At 29.9% G+C, this 25,860-nt stretch overlaps 1 long non-coding RNA gene across 6 annotated transcripts; it reads left to right on the top strand.

The window, feature by feature from the left end:
* Window positions 1-1,257: 1,257 nt before the first annotated feature.
* Window positions 1,258-6,518, top strand: LOC101250921 (uncharacterized). Of its 6 annotated transcripts, none has more exons than XR_003246405.2 (4): window positions 1,367-1,728; window positions 2,947-2,997; window positions 4,298-4,392; window positions 4,760-6,518. It is a non-coding gene; the product is annotated as an uncharacterized lncRNA (long non-coding RNA). The 6 variants fall into 6 exon arrangements; XR_741620.4 differs by having other exon boundaries at window positions 4,257-4,392; XR_002028156.3 differs by lacking the exon at window positions 2,947-2,997 and having other exon boundaries at window positions 4,257-4,392.
* The last annotated feature ends 19,342 nt before the right edge of the window (window positions 6,519-25,860 follow it).

The raw sequence follows: 25,860 nt of genomic DNA, 5'->3' as shown, positions 1-25,860 counted from the left end.
GTTACAGCTTCGCAAGAGATGGATTATTGTAACACTGATAAAACAAGTAAAAGGAATCCTGACCAAAGTACTTATTGTTTTTGTCTAAAGAAAAGTTGAGGAAATCTCATATATATACAGAGGCCCAAAATTTAGGGATAACTACTAACATGAAAGCAGAGGCAAAGGTAGTTTGGGAAGCATTACAATATTATGTTAGAAGTCAGCTAAACAAAATTCAGTTGGAGACGGACTCTCTAGTACTAAAAAAATATGATCTATAGAAATTAGAGTGTTTTCATGATTTATGAAAAGACTTCTCATCCTCAATGCTCTCATCAGTAATGACAGTAGGTTTGTCATTCAGCAGAGCCAGGTCAAGATCCATTCAGAGAAGTTCAATCTATTGAACACAGTAACAAGACAAAGCATGCGAATGAAGAGGAATAATTGCAAATAAATACATGCTCACATATAAAAAATAATGTGAATTCAGTAAAATGATAAAAGTATATCGTAATTCTCCTTTGGGTAGATACTACGACACATTATCATAATTTAAGTGTCATTTTTTACTCTTTAATAGGCAATTAAATGATTTTAACCAAACATATATGGCATCTTTGGGTATACAATATATGTTTGATTGAAAATATTAATTTACCTCACAACTTTTCACTATTCGTAGGGTGATAGATTCACCTTTGGATAAATTTTTTATGTTTTAGCAATAATGAAAGTCAATTTAACTAAAAAAAAATTCAATATAGACATTAAATTAACCTTCATAGATAAATGAAAATTTTATGAGTGCATATTTTTCTGAATCATACTAGTTTGGTCAGTTTGATGACTAACAAGTTATATGAATACAAATACATACATAATCTCATAATATTTTGTGCATGTCAATAACTTTTAACATTTTAGTTTGGCTACTTTGGTGACTAACAAACTATAGAAACATAATACATGCATTAAGTGATCATAAATATTATTTGTGTAGACGTGAATTTTCATTGAACTACTAAAAAAATTGCGTTTAGCGACAGATATTAGCGACGAACACTATTTAGTCACTATATAATGACGGAATTACTATTTTTTTTACAAAATTGAAAAATCATTTTTTGAATAACAATATAGCAACAGATTGACAATGGAATATTTATTGTGTCACTAAATATTAGCGCGAAATTTTGTCTATGAATTAAGTAACAAAGTACGGGTGACAAATTTAATAAATATTAGACGACGGAATTAATGACGGAAAAAAAGGTTGCTAAACATTTAAATATATTTTTATAAAAGTTATATAATATACTGACGAAAATATTCGTCATTATATATTTTTTTTAAATAAATGCATTAATTTGAAAGCGCCGGATGTTAAAATCCGTCAGTAAATCCATTGCATTTTAATGTCATATATTCTAGGGCACAAATTTATTTCCACATTTTCAAGCTCCCACTCCAAAGAAACCTTTATCAGGCTCCATCTCCATTGAATTTTTCCAAGTATCGCTGCAAGCTCCATTGAAGTTCTCCCTCTCCTTTTCAAGTCTCTACTGTTAGCTTTCTAAGCCTTCATGTAGGCTCAATCTCCCATCTCGATTTCAATTTAGTTTAGCTCTCCATCTCAATAGGGCTGTGGTATTTACAAAATGGGTAGTTTTAACTTTTCTATCTGCAAAATATGAATCCCAACTCGTTTCTGCATTTGGATGTACTTATATTCGCTGAATTTGGGTATGAATGACTTCACTTGAAAAAATAATTGTTTGTCAGTTCAACTCGTCTTCTGAAAATAGAGATTTTAGTTGTTTGGGTGTATGATATTTTAACTCTTCACTCTTTCTATTTCATTTAGCTGGATTGCTTGAAGTAGGATTGAAATTTTCTCAAAATAGGGATTTTAAAAATTTAAGTGTTCTGCAAATATGATTTTTCTAGAATTTTGTTTCCCCTAATATGACATGAGGTTATAAATAGAAGGCAATCATATTATTTATATTTTCTCTAAAATAAAAATAATCAGTAAATATTTACATACTGAGCAACACGAAAGGAATGAAAATAGATTTAGTATGACATACCTGTTCAGAGTTGCTTTGAATCGTCTGAACTTTCAAGTATTTCTCTGATTGAAGAGATTGAGTAATTATCTCATGTTGATGCTTGCTGAAGTTATCTTCCTTTGTATGTTTTTTCAGAAAATAAATAAAAATCAGATTCATTGCTTATTGTATCATTGACCGATTATTAACTGTCATAGAGAGTAGTACATTTAGAAGCAAGAGTATGTTTAGCAGTAAATGATCGTTTTGACTGGGGTAACTTTTTTATCCAAACTGTTGACTCAAACTCATCTTAAACAAATGTATGCCTGCTATCTGACTTATGTTGTTAGATTCTGTGAATGAACATACTTGACAAGACTTTATTTTCTTATTAAAGTTGTATAGATGTATAGTTATGATGATTTACAATTGTGTTGGAGACTAAAGTTATATAGAGAGAAATAACAAGGGATCATAGTTAGATTTGATAGTCAAATTCATCCTATATGCATAATAAAGAAGTTTTCATGGTTCATTCTGTCTGTGTTTTTGACACAGCTTCACATTGTACGTCAGGTAAAAAAATTAAACGAATGAAGTATTATCTAGTGCTTAAAATCTACTTCTATTTGATTTTTGTATTTTGACTAAGATGGTAAACAAAAGTGGTTTCTTCTTTAGATGAAGTTTTTATTTCCTCCTATCATTTAGATCCATGTATAGATAATTGAAAAATCTTAAATCACTATCCAGACAACTAGATAGTAAGTCTTAAAAAGGGACTACCTATAAACAAAATGCATCCAGACAATTACTCATTCATATTAATTGTTTAGTTTTTGTTTATGTTCTTATCGTTTCACATTCTTTTTAATAACCAAGGTAATGAAGTGTTAAAATGTTGCAGAATCATGTTATTATAACCTCATCACTAAGGCTTGTTTGATATTTGCTTGAAGTAAGCCTCACTCTTTATTTTTATCTCTGATTTAGTTTAAGGTTTGAAGTATTTTCTTTACTCAATCTAACTATGATGAAGATTGTCGTCATTATTATGATACTATTCGAGTTAGAGCTTTTTTCTAAGAGATTAGTGAAAAATTTGGAGAATTCTTATTCTATTGTTGTGGGTGTTTTTGTGATTAGTTCTTGCTGGATGAAAAGTAGTATTGGCTCAATTTTTTTTCTTGATCTATTTTTTCGCACACTGGAATGTGTTATTTGTACTATAAATTAACTATAATGCTTCAATCCCTTTTCTTGATCTGTTTTTTCACACACTGGAATGTGTTATTTGTACTATAAATTAACTATAATGCTTCAATCCCTTTAGTAATTAGATAGTATCAATAAGTTCAGTGTAATTAGAATACTTCAATAAGTTCATTGAACAAATTGAAGATACCTGGATAGGATTTCATTATCACATTACAAATTGCTGGTCCTTGAAGCATAATATTTAATCTAGAGAAGATGACCTCTTGTTTGTTGAATGTGCTACCATTGAAATTTGATTGTTTGGTTTAAATGTGCTACTTTTGAAATCTGAGTAGTCTAGTGAAGCAAGGTTTAAGTTGTGGCTGCCTGTTTATGTTGTTAAGTTACTTTACATTTTCCTTGTTTGTTCAGAAATAATCGATGCTGCTAGCTTTCCCATTATGCTTAAAAATATGTTTATTTTTCTATTTTACTACCTACTCAATTGTTCAGATCTTTCTAATTTCACTCTGAGGCTTTAAGTTTTGTTTTAATTTTGTTAGTTTGATGATCTGAAAAGTCTTTCTCTATTAAATATATTTCTCTGTTAATTGTTATATGACTTGCATTGTTTTTTCACCCTATTTTAAGTATGAACTCATATCTTTCTTTTTTGACCTAAAGTTATGTAACATAATTAGTCTATTTCATGTGTATAATATGTTTTAAATGAATCCAAGGTCAGGGTATCCTGCTACATATTGTGTCGATGACACTTTTTGTCTTTGAATCCAGAAAAAATGAGTATAACGGAAGTTCTGGATGTTGAGATTAACTCATGAGTTGTGTTGATAACAATATATTAGTTTTTTAATTCAACTCATATAGTTAACAATTGATAAATTTGTAAATCAGTAATATAAGTATTCTTTCTGCAAGAACTTATAAATTTAATGTCAGATACTTATATTACTTTTGATTTATGATATCCCTCCTAACAACCTCTTCAAATTTATACAGGCTAAAACCTTCTAAAATATAACGTGATTTCTTTTGTATAGACTATTGAAAAAGTTTGAGATTCAACATCAAGTGATTTATATCGACATGTTCATATGAAAAATCATTTGTTGGTGAACGTTCTCGAAATGTCCATGTAAGTCTAAAAGTTGGAGGTGTTTTGGTTCTGTCATACTGTAGAGTGTATCTGTGACTGTTGTTTGGTATAACTCTAATAATTTTTTGAGACTTTTCGATGCAATTTTAGTGTCGTTTAGATGCGATTCTAGTGTCGTTTTTGTGTGACTCTAGTGCAATTGTTTTTGGTGCAATTATAATTTTGTTTTAGAGAGAAACTAATGCTACTGTTTTTGTGTAATTCGATTGTTCTTTTAAGACTTATCCTGTGCAATTTTAGTGTTGTTTTAGTGTGATTCTAGTATTGTTTTACTTTGACCCTAGTGTAGTTAATTTTGGTGCAACTCTAGTCCTGTTTTAGTGAAAATTTGTTGTTGTTGTTTCAGTGTACTTTAGGTGTTGTTTGAGGCTCTTCACTCGAGCATGAACTTCTTCTTATTGCTACATCGACCACATTCACTCCATTGCCTGTCATGCTTACTTGCAACTAGTACATCAAATAACAAGAAGAGATTAATGAGCCAGAACTCTGAAGATAAGTAATATAATTTGCATTTGTAATACCTCAAAATCATGAATAGGCACCAATAATGACATGGCATTCTTGTTATTTGAGTTTTGATAGATTACTTTACAGTTTTTTCATATAGAAGAAATGAATGATCGGTAAATTTTAGTCTTTGTAGTTTTCTGGATGTGCATTGTATTGCAGTATTCATAGAATTGATTTATACTATCTGCTTTGATTAGACAGTTATTAGTATACACCTCTGGTTATAACCAACTGAAGAAGTTTGATAGTACTCCTGTCAATATGCATAAGTTAGTATTGTGGCATATATATAAACTACTTTAGTTGGTATGAGTAGAAGAATGACATAAACTTTAATAAGTTGGTAATCACACGTTTCCTATATCCTCCAAGAGAATAGACAGATTGTAGCTACTAATTTTGGGGACAAGTTTCTGATCTAGAAAAATATCGGTTATCTTTCAGATTATTCGAAAAGAGGCCGAGAATATCTCATTATGCGTAAAGTACTGTAGTCTAGCAGTTGCTATACTTTGTGTCAGGCTTTTGTTGCGATTCTTATGTCATTTTAGTGTGAATCTAGTGCAGTTGTTTTCATGTAATTCTGATGTTGGTTGGCTAATTTTTGAGTGTTTCTGGTGTTGTTTGATAACAGAAATCAGTTTGTTTTGAGGTTCATCTATTCTAGAAATGTGCGAGTTCAAGTATGATCTTTATTCTGCAATACAAAGGAGTTCAAAATTATATGTCTAAGTTAATTACTACAACTTATAAATGACATTTCATGGACCAACTAATATAAGTTGCACTGTCACCATTTCATTGAATTTTCCTTGCAACAATTATCAACTAATACTATGCGCTAGAGTATTATATGCACATGGAAATCAGATAGCCTATTTTGCTATAGCAACACAGTTCTTTCCTTGGAAGATAATAGAGATGTCTTTTAAGCTTAAAAGCTTGTGTGTTTTTATGCATTTTCCTTAAAAAATTATTTTGTTCCCTATCTTTTAATGCTTTCTCATTTTCTCTAGTTATTATAGGAAAAATATGAAGAAATATTACGGAAAAACAGTGTATCAATCTGATATTGATATTGATCAATGTGAAGCATATTATCAAGTTGCGGGGAGAGAAAAGAAAAGAAGAATATACGGTCTTGGATTTGAAGCAAGAATTTATTAGGGGCAAAATCTTTATGGTTCATAATCATTACCACCTTCATTTTCTCAATCAACATCGATAACAAATATGGATGAGTTTGTAAAGCAAATGATGTCTGCACTAACTAGTCATCTTGTTCCTATTATTGTTGAGCAGGTGCAGGCATCGATTACTCCATCCGGCAATCCATCGATTGTGACACCCATAGTGCCTGTTGTTACTAATGTGGACGAGGTTGATACCTTAATTTCAAGTGAAGATCGTATCCCTTAGTCTCCCACAACTTTAGTTTTTGATGATGTCATATTTTTTTGAACGAATTGCGTAGCAATATTTTGATGAACGTAGGTTCATTTAATAGCACTTGATATATTTCTTTGGATATATTTAACAAAAAAATATGTGGTTTTGAAGTTTTCTATTTATATATTATGAATTGGCTATGAGTATTATATTATATGAATGTTTAGTCATTGTTATGAAAGAATGTTGGGATGGATCAACAACGAATTATTGAAGGCCTGATATGTTGTATGTTGTGACGGAAATTTCATCGCAAATTTATCCAAAATGATGAAATGAATTATTAAATTAGCGACAAAACTATATAAATATAATGACAAATTACTCCGTTTCTAACATGTGTGAACGAAAATATTTCGTCACTATGACGTCGCTAAACTTGTGACGGAACTTATTTTTCATCGTAGAATCATGAAATTAGCAACAAAATTATATAAATATAATGACGACTGCGACGAAAATGTTTCATCACTATGACGTTGCTAAACTTGTGACGGAACTCATTTTTCGTCACTAAGAGCTTACTAACGAGCGTTATAGCAACAGTCAATACTCCATTGCTAATCTGTCACTAATCATGATTAGTGACGAATTTTCATTATATAGTGAGGGATTGTGTCCGTTGCTAAACGTTGTTTTTTTAGTAGTGTTAGTTTGGCCACTTTGGTAACTAACAAACTATATAAAATACAAAACACACATAATATCATAAAACTTTATGCATGTGCATAATTTTAAATATTTTAGTTTGACCACTTTGGTGAGTAACAAACTATAAAAACATTATATATGCATCAAGTGATCATAAACATGATGTGTGTAGACGTTAATTTTCTCTAGTTTGGCCACTTTGGTGACTAACAAACTATATACATACAAAGCACACCTAATATCATAAAATTTTGTGCATGTGCATAATGTTAAAAATTTTAGTTTGTCCATTTTGGAGACTAACAAACTATAGAAACATAATACATGGATCAAGTGAACATAAATATGATATGTCTAGACATTAATTTTTTTTTTAATTTGACCACTTTAATGACTAACAAAATATATTTCACTAAATATACACATATTATTTATTACATAATGACCACTTTAATTTATTACACAATCTAAAATAAATATAATTATTACATTAGGAAAATATCAAGATTGTTCAGAATTTCTGCATCAATTTATGAAAAACAACCTACATAATTATATATTTACAATGTTTTTAATAAAGTCACTAAAAGAAAAAATCTTTTGTCTAGTCTCAAACATCATCTTGAGTTTCCCTTCACTTATATTTCATTTCTTCGAGATATTTTTTTTAAATATCCTTTGTTTAGGTCAGAAAAACATATGCTATAATATGCAAACATATGTTAATAATAAGTTATAACATTAGAAAATATTTGTTTCATACATAATTGATAATTAATGTTACTCCATTATTTAAATAAATCAACAGATTTTTGATACAATAAGAAAATAATTTGTATAAAGAATCTGTGGTAAGTTTCGTCACCAATACATGCAATCAAGCAATAACATAGGACGAAATAGATATTTTTTTTATCTCTTTTATATACGAAGGTTATCCGTTCAAATAATTCTCACTCCGATGCCACATGCAAGATTAAATATTTTATAATATAATATTAGGATCTTGAACACAATAATCTTACATAAAAATTGATAGGGACACATACCTGATTAAGAAAACATTATCAGACAGAAAAGTGGAATCGTTAGTCGTAATATGGTTTCTACCCTACTTACCCTGACTTTATGTTACCACAACCGTCAGCGATGAAATTATTGTTGAAAATATGTAATAACCCTGATGGGTGGAGGGAGGACCAATTTATAGAGGTTATGATTTAATCTGGTATGTCTATGAAGTAATCAATCTACGGACGAGATCTACTATTTGTGGTATTACTTGAATTACAAGTAAACTTGAATCATAAATAAAAAATAATTAATAATAATTAAATAATAATTCTTACATCTTCACCTTCAAGCTTCAAATTCAATGATTTTGGTATGTGAGATTTTATTAATGAATATTCTTTCAACCATTGAGTCCTTAAAAAACCTATATTTTCATATATTAAATTATATAGAAATCTAGGATTATTATGATCATCATAGATTTAATGGAAAAGGGTCTAAAATAGTCTCGAAGTATTGGAAATGGTACAAAATTACCCTCCATCTACCTATTGGCTCCAAAATGTCCTTCTCATCTATCTATTGGCTCCAAAATACTCTTGTCATCCACCTTTGAGTTCAAAATTGACCACTTATTTAACTATTTTAAAATTAAACTATTTAAATATTTTTTAAAATACTTGGCGCTCAACTATTAGTTATAATTTAATTTATTAATATAATTTATAAACCAACTCACTAGCGACTCATTATTAACTAAACCCCACCGAATTAATAAACCAATTATAATATCAAAATTGTCATAAACAGTACTACTAAAACACGACGAAATTATAGATTCCTGAAAATGACATCCAAAATTATTCGACTCTGAATCAAAGCCCCAATTAAATTTAGGTTGAACCCTTATTTAGGAGGAAACTTTTAATAGGAATTTATATCAAGCTTGAAATCAAAATCTATGATTAAAGTTAAAGAAGTAGTACATCCGAATTAATTCATGCACTTTTTTAAATATAATTTTATAAATATTTATGGTTTGTTTTAAAACCTTAATATATTATTTTTTTAAAAAAATTATCTATGAAGTAACATCACATAATTGAGACGAACGAATAATTAAGATGAACATAGTCATACTTTTAAGTTTATCATTAATTTTTATTTAGACACTTGAATGTATGATAATTTACTTCCATAGATATTTTCGCCTCAAATTTTCAAAAACTCTCATTGGAAGTAGCTTTCTTGTTGTTGCATTAGTAACGTGACGGGTTTATTATTTCGGTGAGGTTTAATTAGTAATGGGTGGGTAGTGAATTGATTTATAAATTATATTAATAATTTAAATTATAACAAATAGTTGAGTGCAACGTATTTAAAAAAGTATTTAAATAGTTTAAATCTAAAACCGTTAAATAAGTGGTCAATTTTGAATCCAAAGGTGGATGACAAGGGTATTTTGGAGACAATAGGTTGGTGGGGAGGGTATTTTGGAGCCAATAGGTGGATGAAGAGTAATTTTATACCATTTTCAATACTTCAAGGGTATTTTAGGCCCTTTCCGTAGATTTAAATGGTGATTTATAGTTTCTCTTTGTTACTAACCTAAATACATGTTTCCCCTTAAATATTAGCATAAATTATGTACGGAGTTAGGAGTATTATTTGAGACTGAGCAAATATAAGGATGAAGGGTCATCCGTCAATTTAGGACAAAAGCATTTACACTATGTTTGGATCATTTTTATTCATTGTATTGTATTGTATTGTATTGTTACTATACCTACAATGTTTGTTTTAATTGTTACTTAAAATGCATTGTATTGTATTGTTAAATTTCGTTGTTACGAAACAATGCAAACCCCTATTTTGTGGAACAACCAATTCGATGTGTTCCCGTTGTTACTTAGTTTCTTTTTCCAATTATATCTTTACATAATATTTTAAAATACTATTTTACTCTTTACCTTAATTATTTAAACATAGTCAAACCTCCTATTCTAGAATAATTAAGGATATTTAAGTAAATTTATAAATTACAATACAGTACGATACAATCAAACCAAACAATTAAAATGTTACTAAACAACAACAAACAATACAATCTAGCCAAACATTGTATCTACCATACAATACAGTACAATACATTATGAAATAATGGGTAACAATGATCCAAACAAAGTGTTAATAACAATCTCTAAGTTGTAGAACAACCTTCACCAGCAATCAAATTTTTTAAGTTGTTTAGATAAAGATTTGACTTGATGTTCATTAAAATCCGTCATTGAGAAGTTTGAAAACTCAAATTTTGATACTCAATTTACCATAAACGTGAATCATTTCAAATGAATAATATATTGAAAGAATTGAGAGAAGCTCATATCTAAAATTTGAGTAGTTTAGAAGAAGGTTTGAGTTGATGTACATTGAAATCTTTCAACAAAGAGCTTGGAAGCTCAAATTTAAAACTCACCCTACCAAATATGAGTTATTTCGAGAGAATAATATATTAAAATATTAAAACATCAATCTCAAATTGATCAAGTGGGCTTTCTAAGAGATCCGCATTCGTATTCACTGCATTATTCGTATTCACTGCATTGGAATAGGCTGAACCCCCTACAATCTCGTTAAATTGTTTTAGGGCAAAGTCATAGTGCTCACCCTGTTTGTCTTTTAAATGTTCTAAAATTTCTAAGAGGAGTTCATATCTATAATTTAGGACTACTAAGAGGAATTTGAATTGGTCGGGATTTTAAAAAAAGTCAACTTATTGAAAAAAATGTATTGCTTTAATGTATAAATATTGTATAACAATGTATATTATATATATATGTGTGTGTGTGTGTGAGTGTGTGTTTTTATATATTTACTAGTAATATATTATTATTTTTCTAGAGATAGCAATTTTGTCTCTATATCCATACACACAAATATTTAAATTTGAAAAATCAATCTAAATACTGAATTTGCAGCTATAAATATTTGAAGCAATAGATTGAAGGTTTGGAGTTTTAAATGTTTAAAAGTTCGAAAATTTGACAGTTTGAAGGCCCGAAATTTTAAAATATTTGAAGATGCAATCAACAATTGCTATTTTTATCATACATGAACTTCTAAGAAATAGATGAGCACATCCATATATGCTGATATATATGCATCATATAATAATCTTGAAACTGTCATACAGATTGATAGATATTAATCATCAACCAAACACAAATACACAAATATATATATATATATATATATATATATATATATATATATATGTATGTATGTATGTATGTATGTATGTATGTATATGTATATATATAATCTAATAGAGGCAGAGTTAGGTGGGGGTTCGTGGGTTCGAACGAAACCATTAGCTTTTCTGAAGATATCATAGATCATTAAAAAAATTAATCGACCGTTCTAAAGAAAATTTAGAGTTCCAAACTCTTAATTGTGGCTCTTCCCCGGTCCATAAACATTTTCAGACTGAGACATGAATGCTACAAAACTATAGCTTTAAATAAATACATAGATACTTGGTATAACAAGAGTATAAAACAGAACTACAACACATGTATACTTGTATATCATATACTTTAATGTTACTAAAATTTGAACTTGTAAAAAAATAAACAAGTATCATATCTAAAACTTTAAAACACATATAAAAATCTTTTGGTTTTTTCCCTCTTCATAGACGTTAAAGGAGAGAGAGCCAATTTTTTATGCTCTATTTTTTTTATTAGAAATAGGTAGTATTCTAAAAATGCACAATTTATGATTTCAGCAGTTTTGTATATGTTGAAACTATCACCAGACTAGGTGATTCAGCCCTGTGATATAATATTCATTTCGTTTCAAAATAAATAAATTACACAGATGTTAGTTCAATATTACTTTTCATTTCGTTTCAAAATAAATAAATTACACAGATGTTAGTTCAATATTACTTTCTGTTTTTAGCTTTTTAATTGTCAATACTTCAATGCAATAAAAACTTCTTAAATTCATAAGACAAAAAATTCAAATGAAGGATAAAATAGAAGAAAATACTAATTATTCCTATAGATTGACTAATTAATTAATTTGACTATGAAAAAGGTCTTACTAAGCCACTTATTTTGAAATGATCGGAGTAACTATACAAGTATTTTGGTAAACTACACAAATTGGATCCATTAGGCAAAGTGTTTTCTCATATCGGACGCAAGCCAAACTATTTACCCTAATTGAATCCCCGGTCCAAACTATTCACCTGACTATCCTTTGTTCTATTCATTGAACTATTGCTTCTTCATTCTTGATACCGTCAAAAGTGAATTATGTATGTTATATACATGTTTTATAACTATTTTAAAATATGTTATGTTTGTTTGGTGAGAAATTAACACATTTTATTAAAATGTGCGATAAATTATATTATCCACCAATAAAACTTGTATTACATGTGTTTTATGAATTGTTCTATTTAATATGTATCAATAATAAATCATAAATGTATTAAAATAATCAAATAAAAAAAATTGTTATTTCTATAAATGATAAATATTTTTCTTGCTTATGTAAATTTCCCTTTTAAGATTGTATAGGTATTACATAAAGTATTCATACCCCAATCCAATCATTTGAGCCCATGGACTAGAGAAATGGGCTGAGGATCCTATGTGATGTCAACCTTTCTTCTTGGATTTCGATAGACCAGAAAGAGAATATTAGGCCTAAATTCACCATATAATATCACTTTCGTTTTGATTTATGTGAAAATATTTGCTTAGACATAGAATTTTTCCCCCTGAAATTTATGGTCTATAAGGAATCATACTTTTTTTTTTTGAAAGATTGTCCATTCTGTTGGAAGGAGAATATATAAATTATATGTGCAAGAATAAATGAGTTTAAATTATTATATTAGTACGTAGTTGTATGGATGCCCATGGAATGAACAATTTGAAGATCTTTGTTATGAAGAAACTATTTCTGTTGAGATGGCTATACGCTTCAAGATATCAACTAAAACAACTCGTTACAAAAGTATATATATCCTTTTTCTTTAATTGGATCGATATTTTAATTGTGTAAATAATATATTATATTGTATGCAATTGAGAGGACTAATAGAAAAATGAAAAATGATTGTGAGAAATTGCATAAAGCTTTTGTGATTTGAATAATTAAAACTTGGATTTTTTTATATTTTTTTTTTGCTTCTTTACAAAAAGTATGATTTGGTTCGGTAGATATAATCTTTGGTTTGAGTATGGTTAATAGAATGTATGGTTTGATTCCTTTGCCAGTTTTTAACTGGATCATATTTGATTGGATATAAAATATGAATTTACGTAAATGAGTTACAAAGGTCTATTATTTGAAGAAAAAAAAAAGAATTTCAATGACATGACATGTCTTTTATTAGAGAATAACACTTTTGACGTGTTTAGTAGTTGCATAGTATGAAAATAATTTCTATCAAAATATAAGTGATCATCCAGGAAACAAGTCGAATATAAATGAAAAGGATTTGTAGTATCAACGTTTAGCTTTTATAACCACTATATAATTCTTTTAAATTAGGTAAAGAGTTATTTTACGTAATATAATTCTCATCTCCACTTTGTTATGACATAATCAAGAGAGTCATTATCAATATATTAAGAATGTAACGGATATGACAATTCCAGCTTCTTATTGTGTTCGTGTGTAATGAATGGAATAGATCCTTAATTCCATAATTTTTACCACTTTATTCTAAAGTTTTATATACATATATGCATAGTTGGCCTAATTCCATCAATTTTTCATGACATATTTTAGGAGAATAAACCTAAGGCCCTAGAAAAAAAATAATCATAGTTTAGCCTTTAACCTACCTTATTCCCTTTTATAGCCAAACATACATTACTTTGCAAGGGAAAATCTCAAATAAGTTTATTGGAAATATACCAATTTGAAGAAGCTAGCCCTCACTTTTTGTATATCCAATGAGATTTATATTGTATAAACTTAAATAATATTGTGGAGAATAGATTCATATTTGTAAAAGGGACCATAATTGATAAATTAATATGAATGATACCATTCTTTAATTAAGATAGACTAAGGATGCTTAAAAATGCCACTTTATTAGAGAAATTCCATATGATAACTAAAATAGCATAATTGGCTAAAAAAAAGTTCAAGTATTGGGGATCGTAAAATTCTTTTTACACAATTCAAAAAGTAATTAGCTTGTGAATCAAGCCTTCTAATATTTGATTAGAGTATGTAATCATCATCTTTATACTCAAGAACCATTTAGCTGACGAAAAAAAATGTAAATATTCCTTCATTTCAAGAAACCATGCAAAATAATTTATTGATCATTTGTTATTCTTTATTTTACATAATCTACTAGTTGCACAACCTTTTTAAAAGACAAAGTTTTACCAACTTTGTGTGCATGTAGTTTTCCAAAGGGTACCAAAAATCTTTTTTTTTTTTTTGATAAAGATGGATTGGTCCTTTTGATTAGCATGCAAAAGATAAACTTAATACAAAATTTGAAGGCACAAGTGTGACATATATATGTAGTGCAAGAATATTGTCTAGTTTCACATTGTTGGGCTTAGGGTTTTGGCTTTCCTTTTTTATGGGAGAGGGTGTTCTTCACATGGGTGTTCCGGAATATAATATATGTAAAAGAGATGGAGGAGAGTGACAACTTATATATTTGCTCGTGGAGAAAAATATGTTACTCCCTCCGTTTCAAATTTGTTTGTCTGATTTTGATTTGATACATAGTTTCTAATAAGTAAAAAAGATTTTTGAACTATCAAAAACTAAAAATATGAAGAATATACCAAGTTACCTTGCATCTTATTGTATTAAATACGTTTTGTGAAAAAAAATTAAAATTAAAGAGTTTGCAGAAAAGAAGAAGAACGAGACATTCTTTTTGACACAGGTTGAAGGAATCAGTAAGACAAATAAATTAAAATGAAATGAGCATGTTATTCTCATTAATATGCCTCATGCATTATTGTTAAAGCAAAGGATGTCTTGAAATAAGGTAATTGGTAGGTATAACATTGTTTTCTTGAACAAAGTTTGTATATGGATCCTGCATTGTATGAAGGACCATAAAGAAAAGAAGCAAGAGAGTGACATGGCATATAGATTATAGTGGCACCACATAAATAATAGGCGCATATGTATATATATATATAAAATAAAGAATCAAAGGATCTTCAAGGTGGCAAATGAGAGGTTTGTAAAGAAAAAACCAGCTCATGCAATATGGTTCCACTTGAAAGTTTGAACTTTCACGTGTGCATTGCCCATATACCATATGTCAACTAGTGCTTTAGAAGAATAGTAAGACACTTCTAGCTTGTTCTTTTGATTCCATTCCAAGAAAGTTTATTCAATTCATGCCAATGGACTGATATTGACTTATCCAATCAATCTTTTAGGATCAAGTCTATAAGGATTTAGAGAATTTGAAAGAGGCGGAATTAAAATTTAAAATTTATAGATTCATTATGTAAGACATGATATAGACATTTAAACTCCAAATGCTAGGTGAACTAATTAAACATAATACTATCTAATAAAATAGAACACTCTTAGGGATAATAGGAATCAATGGCATTGTGAACAGCCAAACAACTCACTATTAATATCCTAGAGATGGATTCTACACACTGATCTAGGGCATTTTTGTATATCCTTTTATCCATGTTTTGAGAATCAATTCACGTGCATAATCTCATATATATGCCTCATGCGTTATTATTAATGCCAAGGTTGTCTTGAAAGGAGGTAATTGGTAGGGTTAGCTTGTTTTCTTGAACAAACACTGTATATAGATCCTGCATTGCATGGACCATAAAGGAAAGAAGTAGAGAGTGACATAGAGTGGCACCACATAAAATAGTAGGCGCATATGTATATATCAAAATAAAGAATCAAAGGATGTCCAAGGTGGAAAATGAGAGGTTTGAAAGAAAATCAACTAATACAAATGGTTCCACTTGAAATTTTGAACTTTTCACATGTGTATTGCCTATATACCATATGACAATAGTGCTTTCGAGGAATAGAAAGACACTTCTAAGTTGTTCTTTTGATTCCGGTCCAAGTTTGTTCAATTCATGCCAATGGATTGATACTGACTCATCCATATCAATTTATTCTAAATATTAGAGTTGGAATCCACAAATTTAATGTTTTGTTTTACCATTTTCAAGGAATTGTTGTTGTTTACTTGTAGCAAGGAGAGAGGGCCTCTAATCTACCTCTAACATGATGTGATTATTAATCCAACCAGATGGCATCTAAGGAAAAATGACAATGTTCCTATTACTTTCATCAAAATCTTGATCATCTATATCAACAATAATATATTTAGTAAAATCTTACTAAGCGGGGGTCTAGAGAGAATAGAGTGTATGCAAATTTTACCACTATCTCGTGGACGTAAAGAGGTTATTTATGAAAGAACCCCAATTTAAGTGTATCAAACTCAAATAAAAGAAAAAGAAAACAACGAAGAAAATATAAAAAAAAGAAAATCAATATTAAGTGTACAAGATCAATAGCAATAATAAAATAGTGTGATGATTAAAACACAATAAAAACATATCACTGTTGAAAGAAAGGAAAGCTAAAGACCAGGAACAAGTTGCGCAACATGGTACAATCAACGTGTACAACTGGTATCTGTTAAAGAGAGTTAAAGTCACACTAAAAATGAGCTATTGTGTTAGTTGATGTAGACAAGACTCTATGTCTTATGTTAGCTCAAGATGACTAGGATAAATTATAATTGCATTACTAGTTAACCTCTACTCTTGTAAGTTGTGTAATTGTATTGTAGTATAACTCTAAGTGTAGCAAGGTCGGAACTCTAAAATTCACTCATATATAAAATCATGTGCTCGATAGTTCTAATCATCAATATAATCTTTGATTTCTCTCATTTTTCTACGTGAGATTCTACATAGTATCAGAGCATATAAACTCTTCCACACATTAAATCTAATATGACAACATGACAAATTGCAATGGATCCCCGTACCAATACTTGTCCACGCTTTCCTTCACCACCTCATTTCCTCTTGTTACATTAAGCTTAAGCCTACAAACTATCTCATATGAAGAACATAAATGATGCAATTGATTCAGGTGATATAATTTACCTATGTTATTCAGGAGAATGAACCAATTAAAGATAATTGTTCCATTGAAAAGGCTACTGAAAAAGTTACAGCTATTAATGTTGAGAAAAATGCAAAGATAGTAACAACATTGATGATTGGGAGGAGATAAATGTATTTCTAAAAAGTTGGATGATCAGGCGAGCATGTACCTGATTGTGGATTGATAAAATGTCAAAAAAGATGTGAACTTGCTTAAAATAAACCTATTTTCAAGCAAGAAAAGATAAAAAATTTCATCTTAAACAACAATATAAAATGTTAAGTTAGGAAGCAAGAAGATTGATGAATACATTAAGAAAGTAAAAGGTATATGGCATGGTCTTGCAACCATTCATAAACATATGGATGAAGATAGAAGAGTAATCAATTTTTATAAAGGCTTATGTCTCAAGTACAAGACCTTCAATACTATCATGCTAGATAAAACACCATATCCCAACTTCAATCAATTTTTTTAATGCTCTCAGAGATTTTGATATAAGGGAGGATGAAGAAAAAGTACTATAACAAAACTCTAACACGACATTCTCCGAACAAAAGGTAGGGAAAGAGAAAATTATTCTCATAAAAGAAGAAATAACAACTCCAGAGAAAAATTCTTTAAGCTTGATAGACAAAAAGAATGTTCTCAAAATAATCAAAGTTTCTTAAGTGGCAATAAGGAAAAGAACATTACAAAATCATGCCAAATCTGTGGTAGAAATAATCATACCGTTCTTAAATATTTTTACAGGTGGGGCTACTCTTATGAATTTACAAATGAACTACCATAAGCATTAGGTGTTGCCAATATGCAGGATACATCTGCTACTGATGACATTTTGTATGTGGACTCAGGATCCAGTAGTCATTTGAAAAGTAACTTAGGTATTCCATCTACCTTAAACACTACGTTAAACCTAATAAATCATTATTAAAAATGGTTCACAATTAGACATAATATATGTTGAAAATAACCTACATTAGGTCTAAAATTATAAAAGGTCTTCGTAGTCCCTAAGATTACTAAAACCTACTCTCAGTTAATATACTTGAAAAAGACATTGCACTCTTAAACTTAATGAAACTAATTTTTTTGTAAAAAAAAGACGACAAGGGCATTACTAGACAAAGAATCTAAGAGAAGTGGACTCTATGTTTTAGAAGATAGTAATTTCTATGCTCTAACTGTTATACAAGTCTTGAAGACATCAGAAAACTTTTAACATTCTAGATTATGACATCTTAGTTTGACGTTATAAACTTCATGAAATAAGCATAATATCCAAATCTAACCAACATGCATGTTATATCTTCACATTAGGACACAATCAACATATAAATCATTTCCTTCACATTAAGCCTTCACCTCAAGTAACCCTCAAGCTATACTTTGTGCTATGTATGAATAGCGTCTCATACCACCATCCACACGTCATAGAACTTCTCAAGAAACCATTATTTACATCTCACATGATAGGAATAAACGTTTATACCGACATAGACCATGAAAGCTAGATCATGAAATCCGATGTCATATAACCCCACACCGTAAAAAGGTGGTTTACTTGCCTAAGGTAGACTAGATAATATCTTAGCTTTGGTAGAAAACCGTTGTAACATATATCCTATGTAGCCACATAGGTATAGGATAGGAAGATGTTTATTGGAACCCTAGCCTAACGTTGGGAGAGTTTTCATCTTACTATATTCACTCGGTGATTAGCCTACATTCCCGTAGAGTAGTCCATTCATATTATTGTACTTGAGAGGGCTACCTATACTGGGTCTACCGACTCTAAATACATTACAAAAGAAAGGTTCACCAATACTAGGTCTGACGATTTAAGGTACATTAAAGATAACTCATTGACTTCCCAAGAAGGGTACCCTCAACATTGGGTCTACCGATACAAGGTTCATCATGTAACACATGGAAGGGTTACCAATACTTGATCTACCGGTCCAAGGTTTATCATTCATTAGTTTTTACACTCATCATAAAGGGTGCCATTAACATCGGGTCTACCAGTTCAAGACATAACCTAGAATACTTTACCATTTATTCATGAAAGGTCTACCAACATTAGGTCTATCGATTCATAATCATTACATTCATTCATTCAAGAAGAGGATGCCTAAATTTATCAATTCAAAGTGTACAATACATTGAAGAACAACCCTTCACACTCTATCATCATCATTAATGAGTGTTTAAGTGAGAATAAACCTTCAATCACAACACAATTACATTTTAAGCATTATCATTGTACTTTCATTGAGATCACACATACACTTCACATTTCGATCATAGATTGATCCTTCATGCATATAGAGGTACAAAGAAAATATTTATCAATTTAATACCATAATATGCATAGTAAGTAAACACCTCAATTTTTAAAGTGGATCAACATCTAAATCACAATTCAACATTAACATTCAATCAATAACTTGCCCTATCAAAACCATAATCAAAATTCACCAACAAAATCCTAGAATACTTCAATTAGGCATAATATATACATGATTAAATGAACTAGATCAATATAAGTCTTAATCAATTCAACACACATTCTTCATAATCTATCAATTCCAAATCACAAAATACAATATAGAAATTTGGGGAAAGCATGGGTTCTAGAAGAAATTCACCATAAATTCATCTTTAATTCCACAATTGATTTATAATTCATTGCAATAAAGCCTTTGAAAAACTTTAGAATCAAACCGATGCTATTGAAAAGTAGGATTTTGATCAACTTTGAAGACTTGAAATCACTTTAAAATTGACTCCTTAAATGGAAAATTGGACAAGGATCAAGACTACCATGCATTTACTATAAGAGTCCCATGAAAATCCCTTGAAAAACTTGACCTTGACCTTGGAAGCTTGAAATCTTCACCTCCAATGGAGGTTTCTAGAGAGAGAACTTTTGGAGGGGAAGAGAGATTTGTATTTTGGGATTTGAAATAATGAATTGTAAAATAGGGTTTAGATACTTTTATTACTCTTAAAATACTTTGATTAACCTAAAATGATCGCCTAAACACTTAAAAGGTCGAAATAGGAATTTACCACTAAGCCCTTACCTTGGCTGAGTTTTACAACGACCACGACAACCAAACCACGGACAATGTTCTGGTTGATGCCCCAACCTGGTCAAGCCTGGTTCGGGGATGCAGCTTGGCAATAAGTCCCTTAACTTACGAATCAAGACCACGAGTCGTGGTTTGACCTATGGGGTGTGGTCCCCCTCCTTAGGTCACCACATTTTTTGCAACTTTCTCATTTTGGGGCAGCTTGGGTTTAGGCTAAGGGTCCTACTCAAGGACCCCTAGGGTGATCCTTGGGGGGTCACACTTTGACGTCTCTAACCCCTCAACCATGGTTCGGGACAATACTCTACACACACAAACTCCAAAGCAAACTCAAACACACACTAGTTAGGCTCTAGTTTCACTAATTCATTTTATGGGTCGTTGTACTATGTCTAAACAAGGTAAGGAGAATCAAGGAACTGACTGAATTCTAGGGACTTGCTGCTTATTCTTGGGAGGTTTGTTTGACTTTTCCTCTTCTTTTTGCTCCAAGTTGGGTGATTTTTGTAGAATGAGGGTTTTGGGTATGTCTGACTAGGTTATTAAGCTTTAGACTAAGCAAAACGTCATAGTTTAGGTATTAACAACGTAATTTAAATTCGTAATGCATAGGGAAAACACCAAGACGACCCTGACTTAAAGTTGGCGAAGGGCCATCCACGAGGGCACTGACGAACCGTTGATGGGACCACGACCCGTCAAGTGGGTCGTGGTTTTTGTCCACTGTTACTGGCTCTTGGTACCTCCATTTACAGTCCACTTCACAGATCGTGTGAAGGACCAGGGGCCATGAAGGCTAGCATGGGGTCAGGTCGACGGACCAAGCCATGACTCTTCAGTGGGACCTCTACCCGTGGAGGGCTTCGTGGTCCACCACTTTTTGATGGGTGTGAACCACGATGAGTATGACGGGCGTGGTTCCTTTCACGGCCCGTGAACCCCTCCATGGTTCATCAAATTTTTGGTTTTCAGTCTTAGCTAAGTTTTGAGGTGTTACAAGGGTAATTTGATGGATAGTATATATAGTCTTTTAGATTATTTCTTGTTAGCTTCTACCAAGATTTGTAGTGTTTCAACTTTGGTTAATAAAGAGAAATTTGTTCAGTAAAAAAATAATCCAAATAAACTAGAAACTCATGAACAAATGGTCCAAATCACTCCTTAGTACCTCAAAATTCGTGCAAAGTTATAAATCACCATGCAAAACTAATAAAATCACCAAAACTTAAATCCAAACTCATTAATTCAAAATGTTGACTTTTGGTCAAACTTCTTAAATACCAAACTTGTAAAACTAGAATTTCCTTCAATTCAAAGTCTTTTACTAATCACTCAAATGATTGAATCAATATTACCATGATGAGATGGAGTAAAAAAACTTGCCAATTGATGCACATTAGTATGAAGTGTAGAATTAGTGAAAGGTATTAATTGGTGGAAGAGGATTATATTCTGAAAAAGAAGTTAGAAGGTGGTCCATATATATTCCATATTGAGGAGATTCGGATAAATTATGGTGTATAGAGTAAAGGTTAAAAGAAATGGGAGGATTTTGAGAAGTGGTCGGGTTAATTCAAGTCACAAGGACCACATTTCACGAGAAGAAAATAAGGATGTTTCATTTTTATTTATTTTTTCCTTTCAAGTTTGAGACCATCTTGCTAAGGAAAAGAGATTTGTATGTCCAAAAGCACTACAACAAACAACAAATATACATTTCTAACCTATTAATTATAAAAGCCACGAATCTTGCAATAGCTTTATTTTCTTTTCAAGATCGTTCTCTTTCTCATCTTGTTACTTGTTTACATACATTGTATACTAGATTTCACTTTTTTTTTTGAAAAAGAAAAAAGAAAAAAGAAATCCTTTAGACATACTAATTACATGGAGTGTCTACTAATCATTAATGCAGAAATGTAGTTATTTCTATTATCTTTGGTTTTGGAAGAGAGCGAAGAAAACAATAAAAAGAGAACTCAGACTTGGGATTGGACTCTAGTGATATATACATACTCCTTGCTAATCAGCTTATTAATTCATCTATCCTTTGTTGAAGTATGTGTTTATCTGATACTATATTAAAGTGTATGACCATTTCATCTAAAGGTTTATTTAGAGAGAACAAACTTTTATTAGTTAATCATATTGTCAACATCTTTAGTTAGGGATTTTGAACTCAAGACTTCCTGAATATATGACTCCCTTTCGGGAACCATTTTATATCCGATAGTGGATATCCACTGTACAACGTGAAGAGAAATTTTAATAGCTTAGTTGATTGGTTAGCTAAACTCTCGCCTCGTTGGTGATTGTTAACTATATACAGTGACATAAGTGCTTGTTACTTAGGCTAACACTCTATGGTCATGAAAAGTGATTAAAAAAGAGATTTAAAGAGTAAATTAAAGGGTAGAGAAAGATAGTGCACTTAATATCATAATCTACTCATGCAATGTTTTAATTATATATATTTCTCGTCATTCTTCTAATTTTAATTCTAACTTATCGACTCCAAAATATAATTATAGTAGTACTTATAAATAATACCGACCATAAAGAAGAATTCACGGCAGATTTTGTTCTCCTTAACATGAAATATTCTCTTGGGTGTTTTTTTTTTAATTAAAAAAACATAGACTGAGATTCTTTAATTATATAATACAAAAAAAGGTTCAGCCAAATCATATATTGATTTTTATAACCTTTTATTGGCACAAAACATGAAACTAAAACCAATATGTATTTCACAAGAAATACGACATATATGTAGTACGGATGATTTACTTTTAATATATATATATATATATGATAATTGTTTATTCCTTATATAATATTATATGTGTGTTAAAGAGAAACTTTAAGTCAATATTATATATCATGGCAAGGACATGCAAACTTGGAGAAAATTTTGAACAGAATAATACTCAACATAGTTTAAAGTTTGGTAAACATCTACTGGATGTGATCTAAATTCTCTAGCTTTTTTTTAAAACTTTCTTCTTTATTATAATATTTATTATAAATTCGTAGTTTAGGTGTTTAGGGGGTCTAAAGCAATTTTCTTTGGGAATTCACGTGATGATATACATATATTTATTTAATTTTTTTAATACATATATATAAGGTCTATAAAAAAGTTAGTAAATTCGTCCGAATTCATGAACCTATCTTGCTTTACCTCTGATCGCGTTCTCCTTTTCTGGCCTACCCCCACCACAAAATCTGGAAACTCTTATCTAGTTCACACATAGATGACATAACCAAGAAAAGTATATTGAACACTCCATGTTTCTGAATAATTAATTAACCTTATGTATTTTAAGTATGGTAATATTAATGTAATATTAATTACATTTAAATTAAAATGTCAGTGGAAGAGAAAGTATATGCACATTATTTATTAACTTCTTGTTTTTGGGTTTTTATCTTCCTATCATATATTTAACTTTGTATACCATCATGTTATCTTTCTACTATTGTATTTTCAAATTCTCAAATTCCACATTTTAAGAAAGTTTGTAGGTAGATGTTCTTCGGAGACTTATTAATACAATCTCGTTTCAATTTGTTTATCCTACTAATTTATTAAAAAGAATGTATCTTTTCTTTTCTAATAGCTCCGCAAGTAAACACATAACTAAAGAGTATTTTATTCCATTATCATATCTTTAATTTAAGACCGTAAATTTTTTAAACTCCATCTCATATCAAAATAGGATAAACAAATTAAAACAGAATGCCTCGTATAAAACAATATTTTCATTATTATAGGGTACAAAACCAAAACTCAAATTCAAATGTGTAATTAGCATGCAATGTCCTTTGATCCCTTAGCCTTTTTTTTCTAGAGAACACTGAAAATAAGGAGTATTTTTCATCTAAACAAAAGATTCCCTATGTGGGGTTAAAGATTTGGATTGATAAAGTAAAAATGGATTCTTCTCAATCCTATTATTCCACTACAACCTCCTTTTTCTCTCTTTGGTTCATGTAATTAGAAGTATACACAAAATTCCAAGAACTCAAAATGTTCTCAAACACGTGTCAATTCTCTACTTGCATGATCAATAATCAATATATATATATATATATACACTTTTTACTCCAATAATCTTATTTCCTTTGATGGTAAAATTTTATAATTTTAATTTTTTGCTTTCATGAACAACGTCCTTATAAAGTTGGGAAATTTTCATCACTTATATATGCAAACAAAATGTCATATTCGTCCACTTTGATAATAGTAACAAGGGTATATTATATTCTTTAAGGGTACAAGAATATGTTTCTCCTACAATCTTCTCGTACATTAGTTGTAAAATACCCCTCAAAACTTTTCACTTGCTACACAATTTTGATACACACATTCTAAACGTAAAGAATTTTCTTCACTATCAACATATTTAAGTGGTAATAATTAACCTTAAAATTATTTTCTTTATTTCAATTTATGCAATATAATTTGTTTTTCAGAAATTAAACTTTTTGATTTTGCTTGTGTATTCATACACACAAATTTTTGAGATAAAATTAGTATATATAGAAATTATGTAAAAACTGCTATAAATTACTGTAACAGATTATTTAAAATAATACAAAATATATAATTAATCGTGATAAAAAAATACTCGTTTGAATCTCGAAATTCTAAAGATGCCAGAAACGGGGGAGACTACCCCACTATCCACTTTAAGACCTCTATCAAACTCACACAATATAATTGTAAGCATCCAAAACCCTCTATATAAACCCCTCACACCCTCTTACATCCAAACCATCTCATCATAAACTACAAACACATACAAAAAACATTCTCATTCACCTTTCCTCTACAAAAAACATAACAACATCTTTATATCATTAAGTCAATGAATCAAAATGTAATTATAGATATCTAATTTAGTATTGACCTTTTATAAATGTTGAATTACTCTAATACTATAAAAATTAATACTCTGAAACTTATAACCTCAAAAACTTTTTCGTAGCTTGTTTTAAGAAGAAACAAAATGACGAAGATATTTCTTTCTTCTTATTCGACTTTAATGACTTCGAAAGTGCACGCATCCCAAGAAGGCTCATCCTTTTTCAAAAATAAAAAAATAAAAAAAACAAGAATTCCTTATATCTCCTTTTAGTACTACACCTTATTATATTATGACGGTTATTATTTGTATTTCAATTTATGTGACACATTTTATTTTTTTAGTGTTATATAGTTTAAATTTAATTGAGAATTTGGAAAGAAGCTCATCCCCATTATTTTTTCTCTCCATTTCCCCGAGTTTCCACTTGGATGGAAGCCATGTGTCGTAACTAAAAATTAAGGCGGGAGATTTGAAATAACAAATATTATTTTTCAAATCTCCACCCTTAATTTTTAATTATGACACATGGCTTCCATCCAAGTGGGAACTGTAGTAAAAATGTAATGGAGAGGAGCCTCTTCCAAGAATTTGTGCATGAAATTTTCAATTTTTTTTTTAAAGAATATATATATTTGTAAACTATATAAAAAATATTATAAGTCACACTAATT

The sequence above is a fragment of the Solanum lycopersicum genome, chromosome 1 (genome assembly GCF_036512215.1).
Source record: "Solanum lycopersicum chromosome 1, SLM_r2.1".
Classification (NCBI taxonomy): Eukaryota; Viridiplantae; Streptophyta; class Magnoliopsida; order Solanales; family Solanaceae; genus Solanum; species Solanum lycopersicum.
Note: the sequence above shows the minus strand (reverse complement) of the source record. Positions and strands in the feature narration are given on the sequence as shown.